General features: G+C 43.0%; 1 non-coding gene across 1 annotated transcript; it reads right to left on the bottom strand.

Moving 5' to 3' along the window:
- Positions 1-5,425: 5,425 nt before the first annotated feature.
- On the bottom strand, positions 5,426-5,621 carry LOC147901880 (U2 spliceosomal RNA). Its single transcript, XR_015541100.1, has one exon. It is a non-coding gene; the product is annotated as a U2 spliceosomal RNA (small nuclear RNA).
- Positions 5,622-17,007: the final 11,386 nt, after the last annotated feature.

Here is a 17,007-nt window from a genome sequence, read left to right as displayed (position 1 = left end):
AGACATAGAGCCATCTGACGGACCTTTCTTAGCATATCTCTACCATAGATTGTTATCTTCTCTTGCTGTCCATAATTGCTCTGTCTTACTTTTACTCTAATTTTTCAGCTCCAGCGTTGGATTTCGATTCAAAGTTGGAAGCCCCATCCTGTTCTAACTCTTGCTGCAGATGGGGCTTTGCTTTCTTGCCACAGTGGAAAGGGGGCTGGTTTTTTGGCTTCTAGTCGTAAAAATCCCATCAACTTGGGCTGCCTACTATGCTCAATCAAGCCATGTGCGTGGTGCCAATCTGGGTTCTGTGCTTGCTGCTCTATTTTGGCTGATAAGTCTCAGCAAGTCCTTTATTCCTGAGAGAACCTGAGGGATGCCCATGGAGTGTTTGGTTAATCTATTACCCACTGCTGCATGAGAAATAACATCATCTGGTTTATCAAAGATGCAAGATTGAACATGTCACCTAGTTGTCAACTAATCATGTGGCTTCTACCGTCTCCTGCTGATCATGGAAGAAATTGACTTCAGCACCAGTTTCTGCGCCCTTCCTTGCTTCCAATTGCTCTGGAGAACTGTCAAAGATCAAGTCTGCTTCCAATTAGTAACTCAAACTGGTCTGCAAAAAGTCTCAAATGGAGTTTAAACAGAAAATCACGACTCCTAGAGCCCTAGGAACTGCACCTACCCTAGTTCTTTTGCCTGGCTATGCATGGTGCAATTCCCGTGGGTCCTCAGCTAGTAAATGAGGAGGGATGGTACCTGCCACTACTGCAAACAATTCCCACTGTTTATGGAGCTGTCCTTTAGCACAGAGGATCTAGTAGTGCTTGTTCAAGATCCTTGTTATGGTACGATAGATTAGCCTGGCTAACAGAAAGCAACAAGAGACAATATCCCTCACTTCGTGAATGAGAAGACCATTATGAGCCAAGATGCTACTCTACCCTCCACACAAGATTCCCGAGTTCTCCTCAAAGGACGTATGCAAACCATCCCTAAACTAGAACCTCATGTTTTCCTTCTGGTTGAGCCTTTTGGTTCAAAACTTTGAATCTAAATAGATCTCTCTGAGTTTCCCTCCATGTTCAGTCCATCTTTGCTCGCTAGGAAATGCGAGTTCCGGCCCCTTGCAGCACCTTGCAACATAAGCTCAAATCGCCTCTCCTCCATCTTCCGCACCTTGCAACATAAGCTCAAATCGCCTCTCCATCTTCTTCCCTCGCGCATTTCAATCACCCCGCACTATTCCCACGTCCCCCTTGCAACGCCTTTAAGCTCAAATCACTTGTTATTCCAGGTTTTCCTTTCTCATTCTTTACATTTCTCTCCTTTATTGATTTCAACCTATATCCAAGCTCCATGCATCCTTCTGTCCTCTTTCCTTAGTTATCATCTTAAATTTGTAATTCTCCCTCACATATTAGGGTTGTAATGCCTCTTTGTCTTGATAGATGCAAAAAGTACAATAAATTTACAGAAAAGAAGAGGCTCAATGCTCCTTCACTCCTTTCTACCTGGAAACAAGACACTTTAGTTTGTAATTCAATGAGGTCTGGCGATTTTAAAGTTGTGCATTGATTTGCCTTTAACTTGTTTCACTACTCCATAGAAAAAAATATTATGCATGGAAACTGCACAAAATAAGAACTAAAATGGACTTTAGAGCTTATTGTGAGCTAGTCTAGCATTTCCGTTAGCCAATAAAAGCATGTTACATAATATGCCTAAAGAACCCTATTCCAAGAGCGGTCTCGTGGAGTGGCAAGAAGCAACCAGCCTCGTCATCAACAAATGCTCGAAACCAGCAGAGTCGCGGAGGAGATGGTGTGGCTACAACAGCTACTTGGTGAGGAGGTGCATCCGACACTGAGAACTGCTGGTAGAGCTTCGGAGGAGATGGTGTGGCTAAAACAGCTCCTTGGGTATGGCTCGACATTCAGGAGCTGAGAAGGTGGTGTTAGACTTACTGATCTCCTGGCTGTCAGTTAGAGAGAGAGGGATTCTATGTGGGTGTGACCGCCCTTGGAGAGGTGTAGCACTTTCATCCTTTCTCAGTGTATTTCTGGAAGGTGGTGTTAGACTTACTGATCTCCTGGCTGTCAGTTAGAGAGAGAGGGATTCTATGTGGGTGTGACCGCCCTTGGAGAGGTGTAGCACTTTCATCCTTTCTCAGTGTATTTCTGTACATTAAAAGGGGGTTTAGCCAGGTCGCTCAGTTACCAGGCCCAGTTGAGGCTGGTTCTGGGCCTGGTTTTAGTCCTAGTTGCTGCTGGTTCAAGGACGCCTGGTTGGGGCTGGTCTGGCCAAGGTCGGGTCAACCTAACCAAGGTTGGGTTAACAGACCAGACCAGGTCAATTGGGTCGTCCAAATCAGCAGCCTCCCTGGCCCTATATATCCCTAGGGCTATTTTGCCTGGCCTTGTACGTTGTGGAGGTGCACTTCACAGCCTACCCGTGAGCTCTCTGAGGTCAGTTCTACCTTGGTTTACAGTCTGCAAATAGGCGCAGTTTCCAGCCCGTATGTGTGGTGTTCCAGGTGCAGTTCCTGCTCTGGTTTGTGATCTATTTTTCTCACCTGCATGTAGAGTTTTTCCTGTATACTCGTGCAGTCTATTCTCTCTCTAGTCGCAGTTTGCTGTCTCGCTCCATTCACAGATTTGCTCCCTATCTCAGTTCGTATAATCTGCTGCACTTTGACAAAATGTCGAACCACGTAAAGGTTGGCATTGACCATTCATCTCCTTCCAATATATACATTAATGAAATCCTTTACCTGTGATATGCAAGAAACTAAGGTCACATGGATGCCAGAATGGAATCCTTGTAGAGGAAATAATTAAATGGAACCATGAAGCGTACGAGTGGACACTATGCAAAATGGGAGAACATGGAAGGGAACACCTTCTTCATGACGAAAAAGACTCTTCCTTGATGTCAATTGGAAGGTTAACCACATTTTTCTCTCTCTTGATGTTTGTCTTTGTTCTGTTCTTTCTCATCTGTCAATTTTTCCCAGTGGAGTTTTGTGGAGCTACCCAATTCGCTGCTAGTGACAGTTAATTTTCTTCTTCTAAAAGAAATTGTCACCATCTGAAGATTTACAAATCAAGCAGATAACATCGTCATCGTTGCTGTGTTTTATTCTCAACCTGTTTATGCTTCACCAGGATGTTCGAGAAGCATCACGAGGGTTGAGGTTCCAAAGGACCCGTCTATGTGCTCTTGATGCCTTCCTTCTTGCCTTTATGGCATTAAAGTCCATAGAAGATTCTCTGTAAGCTCTCTTTTTGGTAATCATGTCCGGGATGAATAAATGGTTGGGTGAGAGTTAGACCTTTGCACAGTCACAACATCATCACCTGATCATGCAATTCATTCACTCCAGACTCCATCACCCCCTCTGTGTGCTTGAGTCATGATGGACATCCTATACCTCAGTTTGAGTCACGTGGGCATGGGAAAGTTCATAATCAGATATCGGGCACAGAGAGGTATTGTATGGTATTATAGGTCACCTGAGTGGCTCTTTACTCAGCCAGTTGTAGAAGATCACCTGATAGAGCGGCCAACCGTGGGAAACCTCCTCTCATCTTGTCTCTGTACCCTTTCTAGGGGAGTTGCACTTTTACCTAGGTGTCTCCGTAGCGCTAGGATGTCTGCATTAATGACATTCCTTTTCTCGGGAAACCAGAACAAACTTAACATGATGCCTATAGATAGCTAAGGGCTTCGTGCCTTTTATGTCTCCCAATTATAGCCTTCACTAACCCATATCCTATACTCATGGCAAACTTCCATGTTCAATCAGCCCATGGCTTCTCACAACAGAACCTAAATATATCCCAACCCTTTGGCGAATTCCTTGTACCATGTACATAGAACTGTTCAGCTTGATAAGCTATATTCACATCACTCTTTCACTCAGTGATACACAATGTATTACATGAATAAGAATGCTGGCTTACTGTGCAGCCACTTAAAGGTTGGCATCCACCAGCAATCTCCTTGCAATATATACCTGTGACACACGAAGAAAACAAACCAAACGGATGCCAGACTTGAATCTTGTGGAGAAGAATTAAATGGACATGTCACTAGAACCATGAAGCCTACATGTCCACACTGTGCATGAGATTTTTGACACCTGCAAAATGGAAAACCATAAAGAGAACACCTCCATGCTGAAAAAGACTTTTAGATGATGTCAACTGCAAGGGTTTGTCTCTTCCTTGATGTCAACTACAAGGTTCATCTGCGATTTTTCCCCAGCATACGGAGTGACCCTTTTTGCTGCTAGAGGCTGTTAGATTTAATTGTTCTAAAAGAAATTGTCACCATTTGAAGATCGTCAAATCAAGTAGACAACACTGTCATCATGAGGGTTCAGGTTCCAAAGGACCATAGTATGGGACCAAGACATATTCGGAGGATCATACATGCCCATCAACAATCCTCAGTCCCATGTGATCAAAGGTCTCATTGAATTACCCGCATACTCTGAAAATACCAGATGCATATCAACATCCTCAGCTAGATGGGTTGTGCCCATCTCTGACTCTGCTTCTTGACTTTTATAGCCACGTATCTTGACACAGTTAACCAAATCGGTGTGTTGTTGATGCCTTGCAACACCAATCCCCTTTTTGCCTTTGTGAGGGACATCTGAGAGTCATCGCATTTAAGTCCATAGAGAATTGTCTGTAAGTTCCTATTCGGTCACGAATTGTCTGTAAGTTCCTATTCGGTCACGTAGCATTTAAATACATGGTCGGGTAAGAATTGCACCTTTGCCCCCTGGCAACACCATCAGTTGACCATGTGCAATTCATTCACTCCCATCACCCCCTCCGCATCCTCATCATATATGTGTGCCTGAGTTCCATCATGCATCACCCTTCCCAGGCCATACGCAGATAGTCTAGTGATGGTTGACCTCGATGATTCAAGCCATACGCAGATAGTCTAGTGTTGCTTTCTCGATTGGCATGAAAGACCGTTGCTGCATTGGAGTCGGTTGGCGATCTGTACTCTCTTCTCACGTTCTGAATCGTAAAGTGATTCTTGTCAAGAATTGGAAATTGCCAACTTCCTTCCTACTAATGGAGCAACCCGTGAGACAGCAACAGTAGGTACGGCAATCCGCCACAAGCGCCTTTCTTCTCAACACAACCAGCCATCTACACTCACCCAATCTGTGGACGTTCAACCTCCGGCCACTTTCCTATCAGCATAGCCCACATCTCCAATCTGCAGCTTCTCTGGAACGACCAACGAATTGCTCTGGGGACGACATCTGACTTCACTAACACAAAGGACTATGTACATTTGGCTCTGCGCAAAGGGGAGAGTGCAGGCCTGATTGGAAGCGTCCGCGTCCTCGGTCGTGTGCGTCCTTCCTTGTTAGGATTTGGATTGGGGTCTCCCGAGGGAGAAGGGGTGCGCCAGGCCTCTGAGGTAGTGCAAGACAGAGGCGACGCTCGCAGTCCCGGGCAGCAAGCTGCCGGATGGGGCTGCCCCCTGAAAGAAATTAGGTTAATATCATGTGACCCGATGGGTCACGTATCAGATATTAAACTGATAAGAACAGATACTACACTTGATCTTAGCCAAAAGGCCGAGAAAGGTATGAAAAGCAGGCACTCGCAGGCTCCGCTAAGAGAGCCCTCCCCTCACCCCCTTTTGCAGTGCTGCTTATGGGGTAATTATGCCACGTGTCCACCATCTGTTGCATGCATCCCTCTCCATCGCTTTTCGTATCCTTTAGAAATTGAAGCCTAATACATTTAATACTTAATTTGGAAGCATGGAACTTAGCCTAATCACTCAAAAATAGAATCATTGCACACTACTGGCAGATGATCACAACCTCTTCTCTTCAGGCAACTAAGGGATGGTTAAAACTACCAAAGTGCAAAGTCTTGAAATTACTAGGTGTCCCTACATTATTTGACGTGTTAATGGGCGTGGCTTTTAGAAAGGTTCAAGGACAAATTCCCGACGTGGAGAGGCTACCAATCGAATTTGGCAAGGGTGAAACCTATCCTATAGGCACCTTGTACTTGTCTAGATCTTCTCCGGGAGGTGCTCACCAACAACTCGTTACCTTATCTCCCAACAAGTAAAGTGGACTTTTTGCAATAACGGAAATAAGGAGGTAAGAATGAGGGTTGTTGATATTCTTGATAAGGACTTTTTGCAATAACGGAAATAAGGAGGTAAGAATGACGGTTGTCGATATTCTTGATAAGTAGCTTACAAGCTAGCAACCTTGTAGGTTAGCAGAGTAGTTATTAGCTCAGGCACCTCGTAGGCACAACTTCTCCTGCTCAAAAACACCTCCCCAATTAAACTAGGTATGGCTCCTAGCTCGCATAATTATTCTCTATGGCCACAATCTATAACCTTGAGCCTTGCCATGCCAAATGAAGTGACCTTTGGAGATCACTTTGCCGTGCCTTTGAGGCCATAAAAGCACAAATTGGATTTCGAACAAACGGATCCTTTATCAATATTTTGGCATTTTTTAGGGGTGCAACATTAGTTGACACTGATGTTAACAAGGCTAGCAAATTGTTCAAGACAAGCCTCCTGGTGCAAATATAAGCGTGGCTTGAAATCAAGAGGGAATTCATTCTCACCAATAGTGATAGGAAGACACCCATGAGCAAATCGACTCTCTGGTAAGAAAGTCGTCGGTGGAAAGGAGGGAACTTCTTGTTCTATGAAAAAAGTATTGGTTGGGTCGATGGTCCTTATTTTCTTTGCAATCCAACTCCTGAGTGTACCTCGAGGTGAGATTGTATCGGTTTTCAATTAGAGATGGAAGCATTCTTATAATCTGTGCACTTGGAAGAAAGCCCCCTAAAGTCTAAGAGAGAAAGAGACATTCATATAGAGATACACAAGCTGAATTATAATGCAATACTTTATCCCATGATAATCCCAAAAGTAATGTCCATGATAAAAGTAGGTGTGGGTTTTTTATTTTGGTGGCAAAAATGCCGGCCTTTGTTATTATAACATCAAAAACATTACAGCCTTGGCTGAAGTTATGGGTAGACTGCCCACAACCTACGTTGCATAGGAGCAAGCTACACTACTACTCCACCCAACTCCATGAACCACCTCCAAACCAATTCAGCATATACACGAACATTATTACCAAAATATGATAGCATCATCTTAACCCCCCCTAGAATTGCATTTTCTATGAACCTAAGACCTAAACCGAAACCAAATACCACTTTATTTGAACCGACCATATGCCAAGTAATATTGCTAGCTGTACATATGGCCAGCATGCAGATAAAGTCCACGTAAGATCCCCAATGAGAACCAGCATCCGCTTTGAACACATGTTGAATCCGCCCATTGATCCCACAATTGTGATAGAGCTTAATCCCACCTCTGATAGAGCCAAAAACTCTATACCAAACCCTCTGGGCAATCACACAAGACCTGAAGAGATGGGATAAATCGTAAAAAGCCAAGCCACACATAGAGCAGCATAGATTTATATTCTTTCACCCGACAACTCTACACTTAAGAGGAAGCCACATGTGTACTACCTTGCACAACATAAAAATGGCCTTTCTCACCCTGCAACCTTTTCAAATTTCTTTCAGCCTATCTGAACACCATTTCAGCAACCTTCTCTTTTTTAATTTAGCATTGAGATTTCCAAACATGGTCCTACTCTCCATCACTTTCCTATACGCTACTTTTGCTGAGATTTTCTGTAGCGCGACCCTCTACATTCCATTGGTTGATTCTCCACATCAAAGAAGGAACACCGTTTGTTGTCCAGCTTTCAGGAATGCTATTTACTACCTATAAGATGCGGGCTTCTTTTCTATTATTAGATTGTATTGCTCAGCCAACCATATTATTAATCTCTAATCAGCTGTATGTTCGTCCCAAAGTTGAAGCCAAGAGCACCACCCTTTGTCCTTGCTCGAGGAAGAGCCATTCTGCAATTGGGTCTCCATTGTAAGAAACTGTCCTACTCCACCATAAATCCTCATGGAGGCTAGCATCACCACACAAGCTAGTTCTCCCCTTCCAAAACCATAAGCCACCATAGAATTTCCAAGCATCAAGTAAAACTGCTACCAAATTCGACCCCCAAATCTTAAGAGGAAACCTTGAACATATCTTCTCATACCGAGTGAGGTTTTCCCACATACCAACCTTCCTGCCCACTCTTTTCTCCACAAACCACTTTAATACATTTAATCCAAGGAGCCTCACATTCCAATATTGTTGGCAATCATTAAGATAGCAATGCAACATTCTTCTTATCAGCGTTATGGACTCCCAGCACCCCCTGCCTTGGGAGATTTTAATGCTTCCCAAGGCACATAGTGCCATTTCATGTTGCAAGCATCCTCCAACCAAACAAATGCCCTCAAAGTCTTCTCTATTTCCAACCAATGTGACTTTCTAAACCTCTAGATGGATGCCAAGTAAGTAGTGGGCAAAGAGAGAACATGCTTCAACACAAGAATCCTAGCACTCCACCCCATGGTAACCCCACACCACTGCCTTAATTTCAATGTAATCTTATCCCTTAACCACTCGAATATCTACCTGATGATAACCCCCACCTCCAATGGAGCTCCAAGATACCTAATAATAACTCCCCGGTCAACCCATGGTCCTAGGAAACCATTTAGCCATTCAAGCTTAGGAACTATGTTCATTGTCAAGATAAACGACTTGGGCTAGTTACAGATTGACCCGTTTACCTCACAAAATATGTTCATCATCTCACTAAAGACATGTTGGCTAGACTCTCGTGGTCCTCCATTGAAACAGAGATCATGCCATCAGCAAAAAATTGGCCACTAAAGAGTCCTAGAAGGCAACCTCAAGCATCTAACTACTCCATCCTTCATAGCCTTTTAAATGGCCACATTCAATGGAACATTACAGATGGCAAATAGGGTTGGGGCCAATGGGTAGTGATGGCCTCATCCTACTTCATTTCTTTGGGAACAACTTCGCCAGCTTGACATTAACATCCTGGGACAAAGTCACCTTCAACCCGGAGTCATTTACCATTGCAACATAATCTAACTTAATAAGATCCCAAAAAACCCAATAAAACTTTGCAGTAAACCCATTCTTATAATCTATGCACTTGGAAGAAAGGATATTCAAGGATCATGCATTTAATTTAAACTAAGGATGAAGAATTGACTTTTCTTAAAGCACATGATTTGTAGTTCTTGAAGGGGAAAAGTGGGGCAATAGGATTGTCTGAGTGGGGTGTGAAGGGATGCCAAGTGCAACAAGTTGGCAATAGGGATCAAATTATGTGAGGGGGGTGGGAATCGATATGCAAGAAAAGTGAGCCAATAGGATTGTGAGTGGGATCGAGATAGGGAGAAAAGAGATGCAATGAGAATGTGAGTCTCCTTCATGGGAAGATTTTAGCAAGGCAAAAATTTTGAAAGAACTAATGATGATGGTGAGGCTTGCTTCGTCTGAAGACTTTAGGAGGAATCAAAATTAAAAGAAAGGAGCATGATGGTGAGCCTTGCTTTACATGAAGATTTTCCAAGGCAACAAAATTAAAAGAATGGCATAACAATTGCATTTGCCTCTTGTTTGGGTTGAGAAAACCCCCTAAGATGAAGAGAGAAAGAGATTCATCCAGAGATACACAAGCTGAATTATAATGCAATACTTTATTCCATGATAATCCCAAAAGATATCTCCATGATAAAACTAGGTGTGGGGTTTTTATTTTGGGGCAAAAATGCCATCCTTTATTACTAAAACATCAAAAACATTACAGCCTTGCTTGGAGTTTAGGGTAGACTTTCCACAACCTACGTTGCATAGGAGCAAGCTATACACTACTACTCGACCAAGTTCCATGAACCATCCCCAAACCAATTTAGCATATACACCAACATTATTACCAAAATATGATAGCATCGTCTTAACCCCCCCTAGAACTGCATTTCCTCTAAACCCATGACCTAAAGTGAAATCAAATACCACTTTATTTTGAACCGACTAGATGCCACCTAATACCACTAGACGTACATATGGCCAGCACCGAGATAAAGTTTACGTAAGGTTTCTTGCGTTTAAGTTTGGCGTACCTGCAACTTTTAGTGGATTGGGCTGGTAGGCATTAGAGCATACCTGAATGTTTGTGTAGATGAAACAACATGTTTCATATGTCTATGTCAGACTAGTGTTGGACTACAGTTGGAGTCTGATGGATATAAATTCGTTAATGTGAATAGTCGTTGAAACATATTTATCATCTTGATTGAGGTCTTTGCAGAGTTGCAGAGAGATTGTGTTTATCTTTGCTTGAGTGCGGTCAGGTCCAATATAGGGTTTGAGCCTGAAACTATTGACTGGTTTGTCATATGCATTCCCATGAACGTCAGCTGATTTGAAGGTACCTTGATCAAAAACTTCAAGCACCTTGAAGGGACCATCATATCTGAGCTTGAACTTTCCTGGCATTTTCCCCAACTTTGTGTTAAACATTAACACTTAATCACATTTGCTTGAAGCTCAGCAGCTCTGTGGGAGGAAGGAGAAGCTCTGCGGGAAGCTTTGTGGGTGACTTTACTTGCATCCGAGTGTGTAGAGACCTTGGAGGAACCTTTGGAAAAGTCACTTTGGTTTTGCGAAGTGGTTTTGAGAGCCTGTTAAGTGTTTTCAAAGAAAAAGACGTTTTTTGAGCTTTTCCCTATTCTGTTCGATAACAGAGACTCTGTATTGACTTATAGAGGCAACTATTGCTTGCTTTTGGTATCCACTTCACTTTAGGAGCTTGGAAACACCTTCATTCTTGAATCTGGGATCATTTCATTGGATTTTTGACTCACTGTGTCAGTTTCTGCGTTTTTCTGCCCGGGTGTTGCAACTCAAGTTTAGAGCAACCATTTGCAGATCTGTAAGTTCTGGTGCACTCAGGAGGTCCTAAAACTTCTATGTTGCTCATCATTCGCACTCTGATGGAGTTTACAAACAGCTCTGTTTCCAAAAACTTTTTTCAATCCGTGTGTTGGACCCAGTGATTGAGACCACGGCTTCCAAAACCGTTTGTCCCATTGCGTTCCGGACGCCCAAAAACCCCTACCTGTCAATTCTTACGCGATTCGGTGGAGGATTTTCAGAGTTATAGATCTCTGTGTATTCGATTTCGTCTCTCTGTTATGCATTTTTCATTCTAAGGTTTTGAAACCTTACATTTATGCCACATGGCAGTGGATAAGTGTTGATTCACATTTCTCACTCATCGGTTGGGATTTTGGAGTTCCGACAAAAGAGAGAGATTTGCAGATTTTCTTGCTGAGTCCGATTATGCAATGGCGCCCATGTTTTGAGGCATCTCAAGTTCTATTTTTAGTAGTGGTCATTACCATAGGACTATGATTTCTTGCGCATACCTTATGCAGATCACTCTGGTTGCAATTTGAGCAGTGTGCCTCATTTGTGGTGTGCGTTGGGTTGCAGTGGATGATTTATAGGCCATTTGGATGCATTGCAGTCCTTATTGGATGCGCTGATAGGCCCAAATTGCCTTGTGGGATGCTATTTTTATGGATGCTTTGCACATGGATGCTATTTTATGTTAAGGGACAGCTTTGACACATTGCAGGTGATGCACTGATAGTGCTATGCTCTCTTGGATGAGATATTATTAATGCATATGCCAGTGGACGGTGTTTATGCTTGAGTCATTTGGCACTTATTGGCATTTTGGATTGCCATTGCAGTTGGCATTTTCTTTTGGGCCAGATTTGCTCATATGGATGCATAGTATATGCACATGAGTCAGATGCTTTGAGACATGAGTTTTGGTGATATTTCACTCTATTGTGGAATACACATTTGGGTGCACCTGGTATTTGGTGTGAATATCTCTAGTAGGCACTAGCATTTGGAATTTAGCTTTATTTGCATTATGGCATCCTCTTCCATGTCTAAAAAGGAGTTTTTCAACATTAAAAAGTTTGATGGGACAAACTTTTCTTTGTGGAAAGAACAGATAAGGAATGTGCTTATTCAAAAGAAGCAGATTAAACCCTTGGTAGGGATTGAAGCTAAGCCTGCAAATATGTCTGAGGATGATTGGAATGAGTTGGACGCATTAGCAAAATCTACTATTAGACTTCATCTTGCAGAGTCAGTTTATTTCATAGTAGTAAATGAGCAGACTACGGAAGATTTGTGGAAGAAACTATGTGCCACTTATGAAAAGGAAACTGCCTCTAATAAAGTTTACCTCATGAAGAGGTTGTTTGAGCTGCAGATGAAGGAAGGGGTCTCCATTGCTTCTCACTTGAATGAAGTCAATATTATTTTCATCCAGCTTCAGGCTCAGAAGATGAATTTTGATGCGGAGACTAAGGCAATATTTCTCTTATGTTCATTGCCATCCTCATGGGATACCTTCCGTACAGCTGTCAGTAACTCTGCACCTAGTGGAGTACTGAAATTTGATGATGTTGTGGGTAGCTTTTTGGCGGAGAAGATTAGACGGAAGTCTATGGACGGCAACAAGCAGGATGTAGCCTTAAATGTGCAAAGGGGCAGATCACAGTTTAGGGGGACGTCCCAAGAAAGAGGGAAGTCTCGTAGCAAATCCAGGGCACGGAACATTGAGTGTTACCACTGTGGCAAGAAGGGCCATATGAAAAAGGATTGCTACAAGCTGAAAAGAGAACAAAAGGATAAGAAAAAGAATGCAAATTAGGGTGCAAATCAGAAGGAAGAGAGTCCAAGGGAGGCCAAAGGAAAAGTGAAGATCGAGGAGATCAATGCAATCACACATGATAGTAACAATGACGTTCTCTTCATGTTTAGTTTATCTACAGAGTTGCTTACCACTTCAGATGATGCATATTCCCAGAATTGGATTTTGGATTCTAGTGCTTCATTCCATGTTACTCCCCATAGGGAATGGTTCTCCACTTATGACACTGGAAAGACAGGTTGTGTGCATCTTGGAAATGACTATGCATGTGACATAGTGGGAGTAGGTGACATAAAGTTTTCTTTTGCAAATGGGTGTGCATTTATTTTGAAACAGGTGAGACATGTACCTAAGTTGACCAAGAGTCTTATTTCAGTGGGTCAGCTAGATGATGTTGGTTTTCACACCACTTTTGGCTTTTAGAATTGGAAAATTCAAAAGGGCTCTATGCTTTTGGCCAGGGGTGCCAAGTGTGGGACTTTGTATCCCTTACATGTATCAGGGGTATTTGATCATGTTGTTGCAATAACCAAGCAGCCAAGCACTTCTTTATGGTATTGCAAGTTGGGGCACATGAGCCAGAATGGAATGAAACTCTTATGCCATTTGGGTTATGTACCGCATTTGAGTTTCTCTTATTTTGAATTTTGTGAGCACTATCTCTATGTGAAGCAGACTAAATCAGCCCATAAAAGAAGGGGAAAGAAAGAGGTTGAAAAGCTTGATTTGGTGCATTCAGACGTATGTGGTCCCATGCCTACACGGTCATTAGGCGAGGCTGAATACTATGTGACATTCATTGATGATGCAACTAGGAAAGTGTGGACTTATGCTATAGCTCGGAAGAGTGATGTGTTCCAGGTATTTCAGAAATGGCTGGGCTTGGTTGAGAATCAATCAGGTAGAATGCTTAAATGCCTACGAACTGACAATGGTGGAAGGTATCTCTCTCATGCTTTTAGCATTTCTGTGATACACGTGGGATTAAGAGGGAGCTCACATCCCCTCGTACTCTTGAGCAAAATCCAGTTGCAGAAAAGATGAATCGTATCATTCAAGAAAGGTTGCAATGCACACTTTCCAATGCAAGTCTTTCTTGTGGTTTTTGGGCTGAGGCAATGACGACTGCAGTGCATGTGATTAATAGATCACCTAGTAAGAGTTTGGATGGCGGTATTCCTGAAGAGGCATGGAGTGGCAAGAAGGCCTCTTACTCTCATTTGCGTATATTTGGGTGTGAGGCATATGCACATGTGCCGAAAGAGCTTCGAAAGAAGCTAGATCCTAAGTCTAGGAAATGCATCTTTCTGGGTTATGGTGAAAGTGGAGAGATGGGCTATCATCTCTGGGATCCAGAAGCAAAGAAGATCATACGCAGCCATAATGTATTCTTCAATGAGAAGAAGATGCATAAGGCACCCATGAGGGATGTGGAAGATGAGGAGAATCACTTTCCAGGATGTGAATCCACCTACATATGTTGATAGACAACAAGTTGTCCATGCACCAAATGTGCAAGAAATGGTACCACCAAGTACTCCCACAAGTATACAATCAAGGGTAGATGATGGTGTGGGGGTTAAAGGTCACTGTGCCTTTACCCCGGTTATGTACAATACTCAAACACATATATAAATGAATGAAAAAGAAGATTAGGGTGGTTCTGCACCCACCAAAACTTGTGTGGCTCTCTGTCTCTATCTCTCTCTCTCTCCTTCTTCCGTTCTTACTTCCATTGAGAGCACTCTCAACTAGTATCAGAGCCCGGGTAATCTAGCTGAGCATGCGTGAATGCTTGAAGCTCAGCAGCTCTGTGGAAGGAAGGAGAAGCTCTGTGGGAAGCTTTGTGGGTGACTTTACTTGCATCCTTAAATGTGCAAAGGGGCAGATCACAATTCAGGGGGAAGTCCCAAGAAAGAGGGAAGTCTCGTAGCAAATCCAGGGCACGGAACATTGAGTGTTACCACTGTGGCAAGAAGGGCCATATGAAAAAGGATTGCTACAAGCTGAAAAGAGAGCAAAAGGATAAGAAAAAGAATGCAAATTGGGGTGCAAATCAAAAGGAAGAGAGTCCAAGGGAGGACAAAGGAAAAGTGAAGATCGAGGAGATCAATGCAGTCACACATGATAGTGACAATGACGTCCTCTTCATGTCTAGTTTATCTACAAAGTTGCTTACCACTTCAGATGATGCATACTCCCAGGATTGGATTTTGGATTCTGGTGCTTCATTCCATGTTACTCCCCATAGGGAATGGTTGTCCACTTATGACAATGGAAAGACAGGTTGTGTGCATCTTGGAAATGACTATGCATGTGACATAGTGGGAGTAGGTGACATAAAGTTTTCTTTGCCAAATGGGTCTACATTTGTTTTGAAACATGTGAGACATGTGCCTAAGCTGACTAAGAGTCTTATTTCAGTGGGTCAGCTAGATGATGCTGATTTTCACACCACTTTTGGCTTTCAGAGTTGGAAAATTCAGAAGGGATCCATGCTTTTGGCCAAGGGTGCCAAGTGTGGGACTTTGTATTGCTTACATGTATCAGGGGTATTTGATCATGTTGTTGCAATAACCGAGCAGCCAAGCACTTCTTTGTGGCATTGCAGGTTGGGGCACATGAGCCAGAATGGAATGAAACTCTTATGCCGTTTGGGTTATGTACCGCATTTGAGTTTCTCTGATTTTGAATTTTGTGAGCATTGTCTCTATGGGAAGCAGACTAAATCAGCTCATAAAAGAAGGGGAAAGAAAGAGGTTGAAAAGCTTGATTTGGTGCATTTAGACGTATGTGGTCCCATGTCTACATGGTCATTAGGCGGGGCTGAATACTATGTGACATTCATTGATGATGCAACTAGGAAAGTGTGGCTATGCTATAGCTCGGAAGAGTGATGTGTTCCGGGTATTTCAGAAATGGCTAGCCTTGGTTGAGAATCAGTCTGGTAGAATGCTTAAATGCCTACGGACTAACAATGGTGGAGAGTATCTCTCTCATGACTTTCAGCGTTTCTATGATACACGTGGGATTAAGAGGGAGTTCACATCCCCTCATACTCCAGAGCAAAATCGAGTTGCAGAAAAGATGAACCGTACCATTCAAGAAAGGTTGCAATGCATGCTTTCCAATGCAAGTCTTTCTGGTGGTTTTTGGGCTGAGGCAATGAAGACTACAGTGCATGTGATCAATTGATCACCTGGTAAGAGTTTGGATGGTGGTGTTCCTGAAGAGGCATGGAGTGGCAAGAAGCCCTCTTACTGTCAGTTGCATATATTTGGGTGTGAGCCTTATGCACATGTGCCGAAAGAGCTTCGAAAGAAGCTAGATCCTAAGTCTAGGAAATGCATCTTTCTAGGTTATGGTGAAAGTGGAGAGATGGGCTATCGTCTTTGGGATCCAGAAGCAAAGAAGATCATACGTAGCCATGATGTGGTCTTCAATGAGAAGAAGATGCATAAGGCACCCATGAGGAATGTGGAAATGAGGAGAATACTTTCCAGGATGTGAATCCACCTGCATATGTTGATAGACAGCAAGCTATCCATGCACCAAATGTGCAAGAAATGGTACCACCAAGTACTCCCACAGGTATACAATCAAGGGTAGATGACGGATCATCTATTGGTGGAAATGATGAGCCAAATGTGGCTGATATGCAAATGGGACAGCCTTGAGAAGATCTTCTAGAGTGTCTAGACCACCTGATAAGTTTGTTCCAGGGGTAGACTATGTGATGCTTACTGATTGCGTGGAGCCTTCTTGCTACAAAGAGGCTATGATGCACGAGGATCAACGCAAGTGGGAGTATGCTATGCAATGAGAGATGAGTTCACTTATGAAAAATAAGGACTTGGTTTCTTTGCCACATGGAAAGAAAGCATTGCCATGTAAATGGAACTACAAATTGAAGGTCACAGGTGATGATGTGCCTAGGTACAAGGCCCGTTTGGTCGCTAAAGGGTTCAAGCAAGAGAAGGGTGTGGACTTTGATGAGATATTATCTCCGGTTGTGAAGATGACCACACTTAGATGCATGCTTGGACTAGTGGCATCAGAGGATATGGAGCTTATGCAGATGGATGTCAAGACAGCTTTCTTGCATGGGGATTTGCATGAGGAAATTTACATGGTGCAGCTAGAAGGCTTTGAAGAAAAGGGCAAAGAGCATTTAGTTTGCAAGCTGAAGAAGAGTCTCTATGGCCTTAAGCAAGCGCCTAGAGAATGGTATCAGAAGTTTGATGCGTCAAAGAGCACTGCTGTGCTCAAGAGTTGGAGGT

Source organism: Dipteris shenzhenensis, chromosome 5 (genome assembly GCF_047967505.1).
Source record: "Dipteris shenzhenensis isolate YYH24624 ecotype China chromosome 5, Dip_SZ_1.0, whole genome shotgun sequence".
NCBI classification, from domain to species: domain Eukaryota; kingdom Viridiplantae; phylum Streptophyta; class Polypodiopsida; order Gleicheniales; family Dipteridaceae; genus Dipteris; species Dipteris shenzhenensis.
The sequence above is the reverse complement of the archived record's forward strand: the minus strand, read 5'-3'. Positions and strand labels throughout refer to the sequence as shown.